Source organism: Camelus ferus, chromosome 5 (assembly GCF_009834535.1).
Source record: "Camelus ferus isolate YT-003-E chromosome 5, BCGSAC_Cfer_1.0, whole genome shotgun sequence".
NCBI classification, from domain to species: Eukaryota; Metazoa; Chordata; class Mammalia; order Artiodactyla; family Camelidae; genus Camelus; species Camelus ferus.
Window position 1 is genome coordinate 27,062,644 of NC_045700.1, and position 19,712 is coordinate 27,082,355.

Here is a 19,712-nt window from a genome sequence, read left to right on the forward strand (position 1 = left end):
AAACCAGGAGGAAGAGTCACTCCTCTCAGAGACACTTGAAATGAGATTTGAAAGAAATCAGAACAGCTGACAGCTGACCCCGCACATTTCCCCACACCTGAAGTCCGTGGCCATCATCTCGGGCTAGTGCTGACTGGGAGACCACTAGAGACCTTTGCATCTCCACCCAGCGGTTCTACAGCTTTCCATTTTCTCCATGTCATCCCTGTAGCCTGTAGGCCACTCCACGCCCTGCATTCCTGTCAGGTGTCCTGTCAGGCAAAGCTGGTTTATTCGAGGTCATGCTGGCAGCTAAGCCCAAGAGCCTGCTGCCTGTGCTGTTAACCTTGCCAAGTTGAACTGCATCTATTTTTTTTTTCTTCAATCATTCCTAGAAATATCAATTCTGGAAAACTCTGTTTTCCCACATAAGGTTTTGGCAGCCAGTCCTCAGCAGTTACCTCATTCTTTGCTCTGCTGCCATCTGAGAGAAGGTACCGGGAAAAACTGTGCACCTGTAGGGAGGACAAATGCACGGAGAGTGAAGGATTGGATCTCCTCTTCCTCCTTCCTAACAGGGCTATGAAGGTAACATCTTCCTGGAGGTAAAGAACATCAGTGCTGCTGGAAACCTGAAACCTCACCTAACCCAAATCCCTCAGTTCACATGCAAGGAATCTGAGGCTGGGCAGAGGAAAGTCTCCTCTGCAGGTTATAGCTAAAAATAATTGTAAATGCAAGAATGCATAGGTTAATGAATGGATGAAATAGAGAAATTCAGACATTGGGAGAAAGCTATGTACACTTGGGGAGCACAAAGTAAGGCCAGAGGAAGCAGGAGCGATGAAAGATCTCTGTCACTGCGTGCTTTCGTCCATTTGAGCTGCTATAACAGAATACAATAGACTGGGTAACTTATAAACAAAAGAAATTGATTTTTCATAATTCTGGAGACTGGGAAGTCCAAGATCAAAGTGCCGGTAAATTCAGTGTCTGGTGAGAGCCTATTTTCTTGTTCATAGACCATCGTCTTCTTGCTGTGTTCTCACATGGCAAAAGCAGTGAGGGGACACTCTGGGCTCTCCTTTTAGAAGGGCACAAAAATCCCATTCATGAGGGCTCCATTCTCATGACCTAATCATATCTTAAAGGCCCCACCTCCTAATACCATTACATTAGGGGTTAGGTTTTCAACATATGCATGTTGGGGGAGAGGGAGCAAAAACATTCAGTCCATAACATTAAATAAACATCTACTCCTCTCAGGTTAAAATGTAGCCACTAGTCATTATTCCTTATTTTTGGTCTAAACAGCATCTTCTGAAATAAGCTGTTTGTGATTCTTCTGTATTATTGACAATTAATCATAAAGTGAGAGCTTGAGAGAGTCTTAGGAAGCATATGGTCACATCTTCATAATTTAGAGATGAGAGACTAAGATTTGAAAAAAGTAAAATGGCTTTCCCAGAATATCCAACAGTTCCAGGATGATCACAAAAAGAAAAAGCAATACAGACCTTGATCAACTTGTCCCTGAACATTTTTTTTCCTACTGAAATAAGTCCAAAACATATGTGTGCACACATGCATCCATACCTACTGTAGGTATAAAGAGTTACTAAATATACTATTTCAACAGCTGGGATTTTACAAGTTGACTTTTCACAAGGTGCTTGTGGTTTCTTAAAATGTGTTAGGCTCTCTTCTTTTCTAAGATTTTAAAAAATTAACACAGAACTTAAACATAAAAAGGCTGAATGGTCAAGTTACTGCTCGGTTACTTCATACCATCAAATACCAATTATAGGCCATGGATTCAAGCTTGGCTTAATGTGTTGCCAAATCAGCTCACTTTGGTCAATAGTGTTCAAACAAGGTGATCAGAAGCCAAAGTGGCCACTGTGAGGCCCTGTTGAAGTTATACCAGTGGGTGACCATCTGTGTGCCTGACTAGAAGGAGTGCCTTTTAAATTCAGTGGAAACTGAGAACTGAGACCAGTTAGTGAGAACTAAGAACTAGTTCCTACTAGCCATCATTTTCCTCCTCTGATATCCTGTCCGCTAGTCATTAGCACCAACATTCACTACATAGCAGTGTGCTAGGAACTGAGTGGGCCACTATACTGGAGACAGACCTCCATCAAGGGGTCGATAACATAAGGCGAGCCAATACACGACACAAAAGGTTATATAATTATACACCTAGAATAACCAGAGCACCAAATAAGTTAGTGAAGCAGTAATAATTATGGAGTACAGAGCAGTTCAGAGATGGACATTGTGGTAAATTACAGTGGATTATGAAGTCCTTCCTTTGCAGGGATTTAAAATCTTTTTCCACATTTGAGTCTCATGTTTTATTATTTAGGGGAGGTTTATGGTTTACCCTCATTATAATAAGAAGGGAGGAAGAAAGCAGAAGAATCTAGCACATAGAGTAGGAAATTGAATTCTAAAACATGGAATACTTGAGCACTTACTATGTGGCAGGCACATGAAAAGAAAATGAAATATGATATTTGGTAGAGTAACTCAAACTACTCTAAGAATTAGTTGAAAGGCAAGTAGGTATGGCTAGGATGGGATCCTTGGACAGATCCTGAGAATGCCATAGGCAAACTTGAGCAGAGCCAGATGGGGACAGATCAGTGAAGAAGAACATGGCTACCCCCAAAGAAGTAGAACAAAGAGCCTTGCAATAAGATATTACAGGTCACGGGGGTTATAGATGGATGCAGACCAGAGTAGATAACTAAGAAAAGAAGACTAAGAAGAGTATACATGGAGGTGGGAATGAGATGTTGTCTAAGAGATGGTATCTAAAAAACTCAGGGGGTTAAACAAGGATGAGAAAGATGTGAATGAAATGGAACCAGGAAGGAAGGAGGCTTGCTCTCTCAGACCAGACACAACAGTGTCAGATAAGGGCTCCATAAAAGCTTCCCTTTATCTGCATTTGTTCCCCATATGATGGGAACATCTCTTCTTTCTGAAGGGAAAAAAATGGGTGCAAGAATCTGACACCAAGCTACAATTGAGACTTGGGAGTAAATTATCAAACAGCTTGTGTCCCCAGAACTCCCCTCTGTGACCTGGAGATAGACATGCTAAACAGAGGCAACTCTCAGAGATCCCACTCCCAGAGGCCAACAGTGTAAGTAAATGGAAGTGTGCATCACTCCGATAATAGCTTCTCAAGAAGAAATGTTCAAGATGGAATGACAACAAATCCTATATTAAAATAGCATTTATTTACAAAAAAAGGAAATATCTATTTCCATAGTCATATTTTGAAGACAGATTTAGCAATAATAGGGCAATGAATTGTAGAGTTAACATACCATGCCTAGGAAATGTGGTAACTCAGTCCCCATGAGTCTCAATTAGCTAAAAGATGAGTCCTTGCTCAGCATGTGTAGGTGACTTATTTTTATTTAACAACAACTAACTGTATCTCTGGGTTATGTGATTTATCAAAATGACTGCATTTTAAACAGAAGGATGAAAAGAAACAAAAATAACCAAGGAGCATCTAGTTATAGCAAGTTCGCATAATTTCTCTCATCCCTAAACCAAAATACGATTCTTGGAAAAGTGTTTTTTCCAATTGTTCAATGACACAAAACTTCCCATGGCCACTTGGCCCACTGTTTGCATTGCTAGTCCCTGCAGGCAGCATGGAAATATGGAAAGGAAGCAGTATCTGCACTGAGTCAGCCCTTCAATCAAATCCTAGTGCTGTCACTTAGTTGAAAATATTTGTTGTTAATAATTATTGAGTTCCTAAATGTCCTAGCCCTGGGCAAATTGCTTTACCATGTCACAATAATTCTGTGAGGTAAGTACTATTCTTGTCCCCATTTTATAGGTAAGAAAACCGAAACATAGAAAGTTTAGTAACTTGGCCAAGGACACAGTAAGTGATAGAACCAGGATTTGGTACAATGTCTATGTCATGTCCCTTAACCTTTATGTCATCTTAACTCTTCTCTCTTAGACTTAGACTCTGGGCAATTTAGTTTCTGTAGGCCTTCATTTCTTTATCAGTAATGTAGAGAATACACTATCTTGTAGAATTGATGGCAAAATGAAATGAAGTAATACATGTGAAATGTTTAGTGTAGTACCTGGCTCATAATAAGTAATCATTAAATAGTAACTATTATTGTTTTATTATTGTATTTGTTAATGAGTGCTTTATAATCTCTAAGATTTCCCTGATAAAATGATTACTTCTTCAGTTACACAGATACATTTTCATCAATGAGAATAAAGTTATTAATACTAGCTTTTCATTAATAGGAGAATCACAATTTTCATTTAATTTCTTTTTTGGGGGGGGGAGAGGTTGGGGGAGTAATTTAGTTTAGTTTATTTTAATGAATGTACTGGGGATTGAACCCAGGACCTTATTTATGCATACTAAGCACATACTCTTCCACTAACCTATATCACCCCCCCACACACAACTTTCATTTAATTTCTATTGCCTATGTATTTTGAAAACAAAGTCAAGTGCTTAAGAGATAAGTAATCAGTGGTGGGCTGCCAAACAAATGCTAAATGAACCTTGATCTCAAACTTATAATCTAAATTGAGTAGTCCTACATTATCTGCAGGAAATATACTCTCAGACCCCTAGTGGATACCTGAAACCACAGATAGTACCAAACCCTATACATACTATGTTTTACCTATATGTATATACCTATGATAAAATTTAATTCATAAATTAGGCACAGTACAAGATTAACAACAATAACTAATAATAAAATAGAACAATTGTAATAATATACCATAATAAAAGCTACATGAATGTTGTCTCCCTGTCAAAATATTGTACAAATGTAATGTCTTTTCCATCTTAACTAAGCACTTATCACACACTGTGCCTGCAACCTTTGTACTTTGAGGTATGATCACAAAACTAGCAAGAATTTCTTTTTCTTTCACAGTTTCACTGGTAGAAAATTTGTTCTTACTATAGATCTTAGGAACCCCATCATACCGTTTTTTTCCCTTTCCTTATTAAGTCAAGAACTTTCACCTTTTCACTTAAAAGAAGCACTCTATGTCTTCTCTTTGGCATATCTGAATGGCCAGCATCATGACTCTTGTGCTCTGGGGCCACTAAGTAAAATAAGGGTGACTTGAACAAGAGCATTGTGATACTGTGACAGTTGACCTGATAACCAGGACGGCTGCTAAGTGACTAACGGGGGAGATACGCTGGGTAAAAAGATGATTCACATCCATGGCAGGACGTGGCAGGATGCAGGGGAACAGCATGAGATTTCATCATGATAATCATAAGTGTGCAATTTAAAACTTCTGAATTGTTTATATCTAGAATATTTCAGAACTTTCTGGGACTGTGGTTGACTGTGGGTAACTGAAACTGCTGACAGCAAAACTACGAATAAGGAGGTGGGAGGGCTATTGTAAGTAAAAATAGTGGCTTATATTGACCCTGAAACTACATATCACTCAACAAAAATATGAGTGAATTGGCTGGCCACTGGACTAAATTTCCTGTGAGACATTGTTATTGCCTACTCAACAGCAATTACCAATACCCCACACTCTGTCCCTCCCCCTCTACTTCTTCCTTGCTAAGAGAATCCAGATTTTATTCAGAGGATCCATGGCCAAAGGCTCCAAACAGGTAAGGACACTTCCAATCCCAGGTAGAGAATCATGAATGACCTAAGCTAATGATGGTGTTCCCATTCTCTATAAATCTAACAGGGGACCTTGAGAAAAGGATTTTCACTTTTGAAAATAAACATTCAAGGAGAACTTTTTCGTTTTGCATTTGCGTATTATACTTGGCACTACAGTGGCTAGCTTGAACTCATAAAGGGAAACCAAGAAAATAAATCAATGTGCTGAGAATGTCAGAGCAGAAGGATGGAGATAACATAAGTCCTTGATGAAACACTAAAGATAATAAACTCTAAATGTACCCTAACAACAAATCCTCCAGACTTCCTGTTAGTGAGCTACTTCATTTACATATTGTTTAAACCATTTTGAGGTGTTTCTTTTTAACATTTTTATTGAGTTATAATCATTTTACAATGTTGTGTCAAATTCCAGTGTAGAGCAGAATTTTTCAGTTACACATGAACATATATATATGTATTCATTGTCTCATTTTTTTTCTCTGTGAGCTACCATAAGATCTTGCATATATTTCCCTATGCTATACAGTATAATCTTGTTTATCTATTCTACATTTGGAAATCCCAGTCTGTCCCTTCCCACCCCCCGCCCCCTTGGCAACCACAAGTTTGTAATCTATGTCTATGAGTCTGTTTCTGTTTTGTATTTATGTTTTGTTTTGTTTTAGATTCCACATATGAGCGATCTCATATGGTATTTTTCTTTCTCTTTCTGGCTTACTTCACTTAGAATGACATTCTCCAGGAACATCCATGTTGCTGCAAATGGCATTATATTGTCAGTTTTTATGGCTGAATAGTATTCCATTGTATAAATATACCACATCTTCTTTATCCAGTCACCTGTTGATGGACATTTAGGCTGTTTCCATGTCTTGGCTATTGTAAATAGTGCTGCTATGAACATTGGGGTACAGGTGTCATTTTGAAGTAGGGTTCCTTCTGGATATATGCACAGGAGTGGGATTCCTGGGTCATATGGTAAGTCTGTTCCTAGTCTTTTGAGGAATCTCCATATTATTTTCCACAGTGGCTGCACCAAACTACATTCCCACCAGCAGTGTAGGAGGGTTCCCTTTTCTCCACAGCCTCTCCAGCATTAGTCACTTGTGGATTTTTGAATGATGGCCATTCTGACTGGTGTGAGGTGATATCTCATTGTAGTTTTGATTTGCATTTCTCTGATAATTAGTGGTATTGAGCATTTTTTCATGTGCCTATTGATCATTTGTATTTCTTCCTTGGAGAATTGCTTGTTTAAGGCTTCTGCCCATTTTTAAACTCAAAATGGATCAAAGACTTAAACATAAGACAAGATACAATAAATCTCCTAGAAGAAAATATAGGCAAAACATTATCTGACATACATCTCAAAAATGTTCTCCTAGGACAGTCTACCCAAGCAATAGAAATAAAAGCAAGAATAAACGAATGGGACCTAATTAAATTTACAAACTTCTGCACAGCAAAGGAAACCATAAGTAAAACAAAAAGACAACCTATGGAATGGGAGAAAATTTTTGCAAATGAAACCGACAAAGGTTTGATCTCCAGAATATATAAGCAGCTCATAGAACTTAATAAGAAAAAAACAATAAACCATTTTGAGTTGAGTCTTCTGTTACCTGAAGCTGATGCATCTTAACTGATATCCTAACCCAGAAGACTCGGTCTTGGTTGACTAGGGAGTCCAAGATAACAGAGACAGTCCAACTTTCTTGATTCTATGATTCTTACTAAAGGATGAAGGAGAGACAGCAAAGTACTACAGTCCTACCTCGTTATCCAGAGAGGATTGGTTCCAGGATGCCCCATGAATGCTCAAGTCCCTTACATAAAATGGGATAGTCAGGGTCCTGTAACTGCAGGTCTTAGGTTCAACAAACCTCAAAATGAAATCTGCCATTGGTTGAGTCTGCAGATGTGGAAACCACTGGATACTGAGAGCCGAATGTACAAAGAAAGGGGAGGAACTGAGGAACTGGGAGAAATCTTCAAGTCCCGATCATCTTCCAGTTACTAACTGTTCCTTCCTACATTCAGCCCACTTCTCTTGAGCTACTGGCCCACATCTACTTGCTTGTTTTAAATCTGATTATAGATATCCCCAGAATGTTGTAATAAGGCCTCAGATTCAGTTGTGATCCTGTGAAAAATTGCTCCCAAACTGATACAGCTCCTGAAAACTATGTCCTTGCTGAAATCCACCTTCTCTCGGCCTATATACAAATGTAAAGGGTCAACCCCTACTTGCTTTCATTACATTTTCACAGTACTGGCAAAATCTGGAAAGCAACTTGGTCAGGTTGCAGTAGGGATGGATGAGCTGCCTGCCAACCACCAGGTGTGTCCCTTTGACCCTGCACAGCATCAGCAGGAGAAACTGCTGCCTGAGTGGGCACAACCATGAGGGTGAAGTACAGGAGCTTCTTAGTGCCATAAATGAAAATGAGGGAAAAGCAGAGGCTAAGAGCAAAGCCTCCATATATCAGAGGCAAGTGCATGATTGTCATGAGCAGCTGCTCTCTTCCACTAATGACGGGCAGCAGGATTATATCCGGGAACAAAATGCCCCACAGTACAGTTTGTGCGGATAAAAACATGCCATGGAGGTCGTTATAAAAATCTTCCCTGGAGACTTTTTGTTTTCTCATCAAACTACATATATAGACAATGAAGACACACACACACACATACATACACATATACATACGGAGAGAGAGAGGAGAAAGATTCTGCATACACGTAAAATGGAAGAGGCAATACTTAAATATAGTCCCGCCGTAGAGACAGACAAGCTATTCTCCGGCCCTATTAATCTGGGATAGGCTATATCCTAAGGACACGTTCTCCTCCCACCTCACCAATGATGACTGTCATCATGAATTACTCTTGCATTGGTTAGTCAATTCCTCTCTTCGCAGGCTTGACTAAAGAACTCTCCCCACCATCTCAGCTGCACTTCATCCTTACCGCTGCTTCTCATAACCTCTTTGTTTCCCTGGGTCTCCGATTTCATCCTCTCCCCTTCTCTTCTTAATCCATCATTCTTTGTGAGACACTGTTGGCTGAGCCCTGCACAATAGGCCTTGTCTCAGCCTATTTACTATGCCCAGTAAATCTATTAGTCTCAGTACACCATCAGCTTTTAAAAGTGCCCCTTTCACAGGCCCCCTTCTTACCTGTTCTAATGACATTGTTCCCTCTCCTACTGCCCTTTGAACACTCATGTCATTAAGCTCCAGTTTCACTTTGCTTTGGATAATGACAAGATGGCTGCCCTCTCTAATCTTACTCTGGAGCCTAGCAGAGAGGGCCTGGACAGCAGCAGCCACAAGAGACACCTACTGATAGCTCCCTTTGCCTCTCCTTCCTCCAGGTCCCAGGGTTGCTGCTGGCATTTGTCCAGTTTAAGCTAGCTCACACGGATGGCTTTAATTAGTCATTCCATTGACACAGGACAGTGGATATTCTGAATGACATGAGCCCTTTCCCTCTTCACCTTTCCTCAGATGTTCAGATTCCATTCATTCCCTCAAATATGGACTTACTGAGTATATTTCAATTGCCAGGCTCTCAGCTAGGTGTTAGGAAGACAAGAAAAATAAGATCTAGACCCTTCTGCAAAGGAATTCCCATCTGGGTAGAGGGGATGGGAAAGATGGACCTGCCACCCAGCAATTATGATACAAGGAACTGTTTTATCCAGGCCAGAGGGATTACAATCACACCAGCTTCTGTTTTGCTTCTGTACTAAAAATACAGGCAGTCTGTGCAGAGCAGTGTCAAAGGAGACTGCACCAAAATAAGGATGGACCTTGGTTCAAAACCTGGCTCAGCCACAAATTTGAATGAGCTGAGGCAAATCTCTTGTGGCTTCAACAAAGCCTCAGGGTCTGCAGCTCTGAAGGTGAATAACAGTAGCACCTACTTCCCAGGGGCTACAGTGAGGATGAAATATAACAACACACGGAGAGGTTGCTAGCCCAGCATCTGACACTTCAGCAATGTTAACTAGGGGTGCACGCACTTTCCGTATTTGCCAGAAACCCTCTGATTTCTGAAGCTTAGTATTCCTCCATTAAACTGTTTCCCCTAGTAACCTAGAATGGGTAATTCTTCTAGGAGGCTGGGTTTATCTGAATAAATGTGTGAGTCAGATCAGCTAGGTTAAGACAGTTCTGTTAATTCATCCCCAGCACCTTACCTCCAGAGTACACGTTACCCATGAGATTTTAGGCACAGGGAAATTACTGTAAAGTCTCTTCTGGGAGTTTATTCACATTGCAAAGTGGAGTTGGATTTATTACCACTGACAGTCTCTCAAGGCTCAAGGGGAGCCAGGGGCCTGAACAGCAAGAGGGTTCCAGGCCAGGAGAAAGTCGTATTAACAGGCTTTCTATGGAGGTTTCACATCCACTGCCTGAGCACTAGGGGCCTTGAACCTATCTCCTGCTGCATTTCATTGTGACAGAAGACTCCTATCTTCACCCCAGGAGAAGGGGCTTTCACAAAAATTCTACCCACATATTACCATTCTAATGACCACATGGTATCAATTGAAGGGCAATGAAGAATGATTACTGAGCCATGTACAAACCACCCCAGCATTTTTAATTACAGACCATACAAGGAAAACATAACTTTTGTTTTGCCTCCGTTCAAGATAATCTTATCAGAATTGTCAGGAAAAAATAATACTGCAGTCGAAAAAATATTCAATGTCCCTGCAGGCACTTTTTTCAGAATTCAGAGTGTTGGCACATATTTAAAAACCAAATACAGAAGAAATGCATAACTTAGCTCAGGTGCCAAATTAGCAGAGGCTGAGGAAAAGCATGAGTCAGGGAAATGCTTCCCTAGAATGCAACCTAGCCTTTAGCCCCAACTTTTCCAACTCTTGTCAATGCACTGAAGCCTGGTGTTGATGGTAAAATCATCTGACAATTTGTAACTCAACTATAAGCAGTTAGACATAAGCTACAAGTGTCTGTTTTTACACACCAGCAGCAATTCCCCCAGGAACCCCAGCTTTCCTTTCAGCCTGCTCTTCTGTCATCCCCGAGAACAATTTCCTCCTATGGATGTTCTATTCTCTTGTGGGATGCCTTTAGAAAGTTGCCTTCCAGTTCCTAATTACCTCAAGCAGCTGCCTAATGCAGCTTCCAGGCTCAAACCACTGCGGAGTATCCATTTTAACACTCAGCACTATCACTGAAGGGTGCTGGAGAGAGGGATTGCTTCTGTGGCTGTCAGGAAAACAACAGTTGTTGTATTCATTGGCCTCCCAGGAAAGGAGGGGGCCTTGCCATTGTGAATGGGATTTTCCCCCAGGGGCTCTGGCTGATGAGCCATCAGGCACACCAAAGAGGAATGGCTTTATTCTGCCCTCTGCTCTCCTTGGCAGGGGTTACATCATTTGCTCAAGTACCATCATCAACAAGTCTATATATATACTGCCTCCAGAAAACATTTTATAAGCCAAAAGCAGTTATGACAAACACCATTAAGATAATGTTCTCTAGGTAACACCACACAGTGCCCAGCTCCCAGGCCATGGCTCACTTATTTCAGGAACGATTCCAGTTACAAAAAAAGTATTCAGTAAAGACTTGTGGATTAAGTGATTCCTTGATTGGTATGAAATGTATCTGTTAAATACTCTGAAATCTGCATTTTGATATAAGAGGGTGAGGTTTTCACAGCAGTGGTGTTAACTGCCAGGGCATTAGCTTGCCCACATTTTACAAAAAGGGAGGTACTATCACTGAGGTTTCTTTGTTCACACACACACACACACACACACACACACACACACAAAACCAACAAAAAAACAAACAAAAAAACAGAAAAGCTGCCAAAAGGGAGGAAAAAAAGAAGAAATCATTAAGAGAGGAAAGGAAAGATGTTCTTATGGGATGTGGCTTTCATCATTTAAAAAATAATCAACATTTTGGTTCTATTGCTGGTGGCAGTTTATACCCAGGTGCCATTTAATTTGAGAGCTATTTTTAAAAGTGGCCAATAATTAATTGCTAGTATTTCAAACTCACTGTTCAAACATCTTTTCCATTCTTTTCATTAACAGTTTCAGAAAACAATCCAGTGTCAGGAGAAAGTTTTGAAAGGCAGGATTGTTTAATAAGAATAAACATGCAAAATGGGTTCCCAACTTGAGAACAGAAGTCTGCTGGATGCTACCATTTCTCCCTTAAGGCACCTATTAGGACCAACCTTCCAATGTTGAGTTCTCCCAACATAGAGCTCACTTTGTCTGGTAATTGGGGGTGACTTCTACTTTGTAAACTCTACAGAAAATAAAGAGACCCAGAGTGGTCTGCCCTCCCTGAGAAGCACCCACTTAAACCTGTGATTACGGAACAGGTCAATTTGCTTTGGGAAGGTTGTGCAACACTTGATTCCCTGACACTCATTTTTGCATGAATTTCTTAAGGTGACCTGGACACCAAGGTCGCTAGGAGTCTGTTCATCTGTGAGATGAAAAGGACATTAAACCTGTTGCCGCAAGATCTGATTCTGAAGCCTGGTGCTTCTCTTCAAGACACTTAATCTTCCATGAGACTCAGGGTCCTCATCTATAAAATGTAGGACCAGAACTAACATTTATCACCTCCACAGAGAGAAAAGAGATATATAGGAGAGACAGAGAAAGAGACAGAGAGAGGGAGAGAGAGGGAAAAAGGGAGAAACATAGAGACACTGGGACAGGGAGCAGGCCATTTTGCTGCTTAAAGGGAAAAGATTAAAAAAGTGTTTGTTTATCTTTTAAATTCTATTTTTGCTTTTATACTTTTTGTTTTCATTTTTCTATCCACTATAATCCTCTGTTTTGTATCCTGTCTCATTCCCCCAGTAAGGCAATAGTAAACAGTGTCTTGGATTTTTCTTGTTGTTTGTGATAGATGCTAGAGCCGTTCACCAATATTCCAGATATTCTATCAGGGCTAGGGTGGGATTACACTTTCCTTCTTCACTGAAATGGAGCAGCGAGGTGATTTGTTTTGCCAGTGGAATGTGAGCAAAAATAATGTGTATTGCTTTGAGGCAAAAATCATTAGGAGACAGGCATATTTTTCAGGCTTCCTTCCTCCCACCAGTGTGACCAACAACTCTCCAGACACTGGAGGCTCCATCAGCCTGGTTCTGGATTGAGAAGATCTGGAACAGTCCCCAGCTGCCCACAATGAACATGTATTGTAGGCAAGAAATAAAACTTTGTTGCTTTGAGACACTAAAACTTGGAGGTTCTTCTTACTGCAGTGGAACCTAGCATAAGCTGACTGATACATTGTTGTTATTACTAGTTATGATTAGTTTAAGGCTGTCAGACACTGCTGTTTATAGTGCAGTTTTGCAAAATAAAAAGTTTCTAATGTTTAAATAAATCAATAATAAGGTTTTTCAAAGGGTGGGTTCTGTTCACAAGGAGTTTTTATGATCCTCTGTTGGGTGTGGAGTTTACCAGTTGCAGTTTCATCTAAACAGAATTTTCTGTATATTTATAGCACACTGGGTCTGAAAAGAAATGTTGATTAGAAAAAATAGAGCAATACTTTTGTCTTCATCATAGACATTTTTCATTACTATTAATGAATAATTTTATGAATATATAACAGCTGTAAACTTGTCAGAAATAGACACAAGAAAAATAAAATTATTGTTGTCATGATTATTTTATCATCTTCAATACCCTGCAGCTAAGCTGTCAATGATTTTTAACACCAAATAAAACCCAGCCAGTTCAAAGCAGGTTTATAAACCTAATAATCTCATGAAGTTGAATCGGTAGAAATAACTAGATTGATCTGAAAGCATTTTTCAGATAAGCATTTTTAGCTAAAGGAATTAAATACTGGAGAATGTAGACATAAACAAATGTGACCTAACCTTTCCTGAACAAAGCCTCATCCAGCTGTTGACATCTTTAATGCAAAAATATAATCTATAATGCCACTAATTTATGGTTGTGGCTTGCATAGTCTGGAAATCATGGCCTTTCTCTACACTCTCAGCCAGTAATAGCTAAATACGAGGTAAGTATCTTCACAAAGGGAGGAATAAATTGCCACTTCAACCTCCACTCCATCCCCCATGTGAATACAAGAAGAAAGCCCAAGAACAGAAATGTCACTCTTTGATGCAGGCGAGTGGACAACAGAGAACCTGGATTAGAAAAAGACTGTGAAGAGCAAAGGAACTTGACAATGATAGATCCGAACAGAGAAGGGAACATTATGTTCATTTCTTTCCATGACCAAAAGGACTGCTGGTGATGAACTGATTAGGACCCCATTTTAATATGTTTCTCAGACGTACATCAAACCATATCATTAAGCACACCCTACACTGAACAGGCTTAGAAGTTAAGACAGCCTGGTGACATATTAATTTCAATATAAAATAAAATTCATATGCATTATTTCTTAACAAATCATTTTCCTTTATTTACAATAAAGAATCAAATGACTCTTTTTTAATCTCTCTTTTTTTGAAATGTCTATAAATCATTTGTCATAAAGAGCAGCTGTCTTCAGAAAATTCTTCTCTACTCCATCATAATCACAACTTAAAGACTTGAAATATCTTAGTAAACAGGCATATGTAGTAAAGGAAATTATATGGAATAAACATAAAATCAACATAAAATGATCTCATTTACTTTCAATAATCAAAAATAAGCATAGGCCCATAAACCAGAGAAAAGAAATAGCTTGGCCTTCAATTATGCAAACATTGCTTACTCAGTATCCTCCTGTAGATAAATAATTTTTTATATGTTTCTGATTCTTATTTTCTGTATCAGGATTTGTTAAATTATCAGAATACGCACTGAAAAACACAGTACCTTCACCATAGTCTTTCTGTTTGCAAAATCCTAAGATAAATGCACTAAACATGCATGCTCATGAGTTAATAAGGTACTTGGGAGGTGGTATATTTTTGCTGCTTTTCAATCTCAAATAATAAACCCTCAGTTTATCAGAAGACCCAAATGCATTTTTATTTAAAGCTAGTTAATTCACTTCTCCAGTCAATTTAAATAGAATCAAATATTCCTTATTGCTTTAAGGCTTATTATGAAACAATTTCCCCACTTAAAAAATTTTATAATGACTTTTATAAGGTGAATTAATATTCTCCTATTGTAGTAAATACATGTTGTTAAACATAATTCATTCTTCCTGTTAAAACTTAGGATCTTTCAAGGCTTCAAGACAAAACATTCTACATCAATATAGGTGACGGAGATACAGTAAAGATTTAGGACAGCTCAGTAGGATTAGAGATAAATGTGTAAAAATCACTACAAGGAATTTTTTTTTCTCAAACTACATATGTCTATCCCCACTTAAAACTCTGGAATATGTGTGGTCTACAAAAATTCCTCTGGTGATCCTGAGGTTCACTGCATTAAAAGATTGGGTAACTCCTTGAATATAACATAGAGATGGTGTTTGTTTTTACTCAATTTCCATACTGAAATATTTTTTCCTTTAAAAATTATGTGCAGGGGAAAAACTAAATTAATTTATAAAAATTGATCCACTGAGTTCTTAATTAAGGTCTTAACTGCATGGCCAACCTTGCTTTCCTATCTGTCTAGTCAGGCAAATAGGCCATCCTTGTCTTTCACCAAACTGGAAACACTTGCTCTTTAGAGAACTGAGTCTGGAGAGTTGACTATCACCACCAAACACTTGTCTTGTAGTTAACTGGCTTTGCTGTAGGCTGCCAGGATGAAACAGCAGCCTACGGGCCAAGTCTAAAACACAGAAAGTGAAATGGCTCTACTAAGAAACAGATTAAAGCATCAGGCTTTGCAAACTAGGCTAAAGCTCCAAATCACAAAATTATCTTAGGTATGTGATTGGGAAGGACTAATTAGAAGAGAGGATGTCATTTTATTTTCTAACCAGCCCTCTTTGATCTGAAGCCTTGACACCCCCTCACTTGTTACCTAGCAACCCTCCTTTGTATATATAAGGTTACTCTATTCCTGCATTGTTATTCAATTTATTTGCCATTTTAAGTGTCCCCATCTTCTTCAAGACTATCCCACCCTGGTATGATTAGCCTTAGCTCTAAAATACCAGAGGGCAGTCAATTAAGTGGATCCAAATGTCACTGCACAGCCCACTGCCATCCACAGATCTGTGCTAAACAAATGCTGAAGATTTCACCTTGGTCTCAGGGATTTTTACCAGAGCCCGCCCCTTCTGCAGACTCAGCCAATCAGCCTCCACCTCATTCAGAAATTGCTGCCATTGCTTTTATCTTGATTGAAAGAATATATGCAGGACAGGTTCCTTTTAACTCAATGGAAAAATGACTATCAATTTAAATATTAACTGGTGTCCAATCTAATCATGAAGCTAAAAACAGAATTTGCTTCTGCCCATTTCAGAATTTCTTAGAAAAATCATCACTCAACTAAATTTCACAATTTCACCTAAACCCTAGCAATATGTAAATAGGTAATCAGCCACATTTAGAAAGGTATTTTTTAATCAGGTAGTTTCGATGCATAATCACCTCCAAATCAAACCACCATTAGAGGCCATTTACTCTTGAAGGAAGGGAACTTGGCAGTCAGAATTCTATCAGAGATAAAGAGATCCTGGCTCCACCTTTAATTTTTGTAGAACTCTGAGCTTATGCTCTTTTGCTTTTTATGCAAAAGAGTTGCCTGTTTCTTTTTCTTTTTCTTTCTTTTTTCTCCTTAAAAAGAGAATTGTAATTCTTTCTTAATGCTGGATAAGAATTAGCAAGCTTAACAAAACAGTCAGCCTATAGCACTTGAGTTCTTAGAAAAGGAATATTGCCTCCTTACTGTTTCTATTTTCCCCTCAGTCAGCCACTTGAGAATTCCTTCTAACGCCAAAAATCTAAATACTGCCAGAACACCAAACTTTAGTACACTGTAACGTACAATATTTAATGTACAATCTAATATACATAAATAATACAATTTGCTCAAAGCAGTAGCACAATACTGCTCATTCTAAAATAACCCCTGTTGCAAGAACCCTCATTCCCATTCATTGCAGTACCCAAATAATTCCAAACCTTCACTGCAATTCTTTTGGGGTTTTATAGAGAAAAGGAATTTGAAAGCATTTGTTGTCTATCTTCTACAGCACTGGTTGGGGGATAATGGCAACAGGTGGACCTAAGTCCTAGGATATGAGACAGTGGGGTATATTGCCTGCCAAATTTAGATAGCTCAATTAAAACAGCCCCATTCACCCACACCAAGAAGTGCTGGGAGATGGGGGAGAGGGTAAGGGCGCGCATGGGTGACAACTGCAGATTTTCTTCTCTGGGGTCATTAGCTATGTTTATATTTCTATGCAATAACTGTGTTACCAGCTAGCATGGTTATTTTTGCCTCTGCCTCATCATTCAGTGCAAAAGGGCAGAGGTGAGTACCTATAAATCCACACAGCTGCTGGCTGGGAGAAGGCATTTGGAAAATAATTCAGTAACATGGACCTTTATTTCACTGAAAGAATTGTTCTTTGAGGAACAGTCTCCCATCAAAACCAAGAGCGCACCCAGGCTCCTGCAAAACCTTCCGGGTTAAAGCAAAGTACAATTTCTAATTCTTGTGCCAGCCGGAGGTATGCAAAGATTTTCTCAGCAGGAAGTCACTCATAGACATCACATGAATATTTAAACAATGGGAAGCCAGCAAAAAGATTCTTTCACGCTGCAGGATGATAGTGACTTCTGAAATTATCACAATTATCATTCCATTATTGCAAAACAAATGACCTGATTTATTATGCTCTGCCTCTGCTCATCTCTGGATCTCTTCCTGATATATTACACAACCGGTTACTTAGGCATTCTACGCAAACAGCATTTGTATCGACTTCTTCATTAATATTTTGATTATTATAAATCTCAGGAACTCAATCTACATCTAGTCTAGAGTCAGCTCTCTCTTAGCCTCTCTCCCTGAAGAAGATGATGAGAAACCTTCAGAGTGAGTATGATGATGTGGCCTCTGGAATTCTGCAAAATGAGGGAGCTCCTGGCATTCCCCCCCTTTGGTGCAGAAATGCTTCTCACTTAACTGCCTGCGGCAGAGGCCAACAGTTCTTGAATCAGCAGGAAAAGAAGTTTATATTCAAGAAATCTGGGCAGAAATTCTATTCCCTTACATGATTCTAGGGCATGTGTCACAGTGTATCTTAAAAAAAAGAAAATAAAAAAAAAAGTTTCTTGGTTATTTTCCCTTTAAGAAGTAAAAATGAGGTGAAAAAATCACAGGGGGGTTATAACAGTTAGGTCATCATTAAAGTAGCTGTGACAATACTAAAAGCCGGGTCTTCTCATCTTCTTTTAAATCCTTCAGCGATGATATTAGGCAGCTTCATGTGCCCTATTTACCGACCCATCTGTAGGGTAGAGCAAATTTGTTTACCCTCTTGGCAAAACCCAGCAAAGAGTAGTTATATCCCACTGGTGACACAGCGGGACAAGAGAGGAATTCAGGGACAAAAAAAATTAAACACATTTGGCAAAAGCAGATCATGGCAACATGCATGTTGTAATGAGACAACAGATGAGCCATGAGTCAAATTCTCACTTCTTCCACTGGTACATAATCACAGCTTAAAGTGCTTGAAAAAGAGCATGACTGCAATACACTAATGACTTTAAATGGACTCCTGTGTTGGGCTGTAGGTTGAAAAGAAAAAAAAAAAAATGATTTTGCAAAGAATTTTAAGCTTTACCTATCCAGCAACAACTTTAATCAGCCCTTTCTTTACCTGGGTCTAATATTTGCTCAGGGGGCACAGTATTACTATTTTTCTCTCAAGGTGAATCTAAAGTAGGTTGCTCCATAAACTGCCAATGAAATCTTTGGGTGAAATCTCCTGGCAACACCCCTTTCGCTTCATTTATTATATTTCCATGTTTCCACCCCACCCACAGTATACTCTCCCCACCCTCCAAAAACATCAAGTGGCAAGTACAGAATTATCAGGACTCCAAAAGCAATTGACTTTGTGGAAACTTGTGAAGTTTCTGTTACAATAAATATTTTTTGAACATTATATAAACCATTACACAAAGGTGAACAAGACACAGCCCCGATCCTCAAGGAGATGAGAATATTGGAGAAATATAGAAATCAAGAAGAATCAAGGTAGTTCATTTGAAAGAGGTCACTATATACAGTTAATTTAATATACATTTGTTGATTACTTATTGGAGAACTTCATTAGAATTGTATCCAGCAGACAAAGAGAAAGGAGCTAAGAGGTAATCTCATTTTGTGGTTTGGGAGAAAATCAGACCATCATTCAAGAGCCATTTAAATAAGGATTACAAAGATAATAATAACTCCTAGACCTTTTCCAGCTTCAATCCCAGAAATGAACATAGAAGAAGAGGAAGTCGCCAGAAAATGGGGGAAATTTGGCAACTTAGTGTGTTCTCATCTCAGTAGATCATAGAGGTTGGAGCAGGATGCTAAGAAAGGAGTTACTACCAGACAGAGGCATGAAGGAGGACCATGCATGGATCCAGCTGATTCTGCCTGGACCCAAGAGCTTGTCTGGCCTGATCTGGACAGAAACAGTCTGCCATTTTCTTTCCATCATCCACGTAGGAGGGAACATCCTCATCTCACTAAAATGATGCTGAGAAATACTATAAAATAGCCTCAATTCTTTCATTTATTCAGACATACTTTCACTGGAAGGGATAATACCTTAGAGAAGTGTGTCTGTTTCTTTTTTTTGCACTAGCAAGGGCACATGCATAAGATCATGAGCAGACAGAAGACCCAACTGAATCTTTTCCAGTACAATAATATTTGGTAAAATGTTTACTCTGGGATCATTTTTTTCTAACCAGAATCAAAACCTTTTTCTATATTCTATTTCCCTATCAGTCATCAATGATAAAGGCTAGAACTTTTAAGACATCTAACAGCCAAGCAAAATACCTAAAGACACAGAGAGAGAAGTAGAAGAAATGAAACAATGGCAGCACTGTATAGGTATAGAAGCA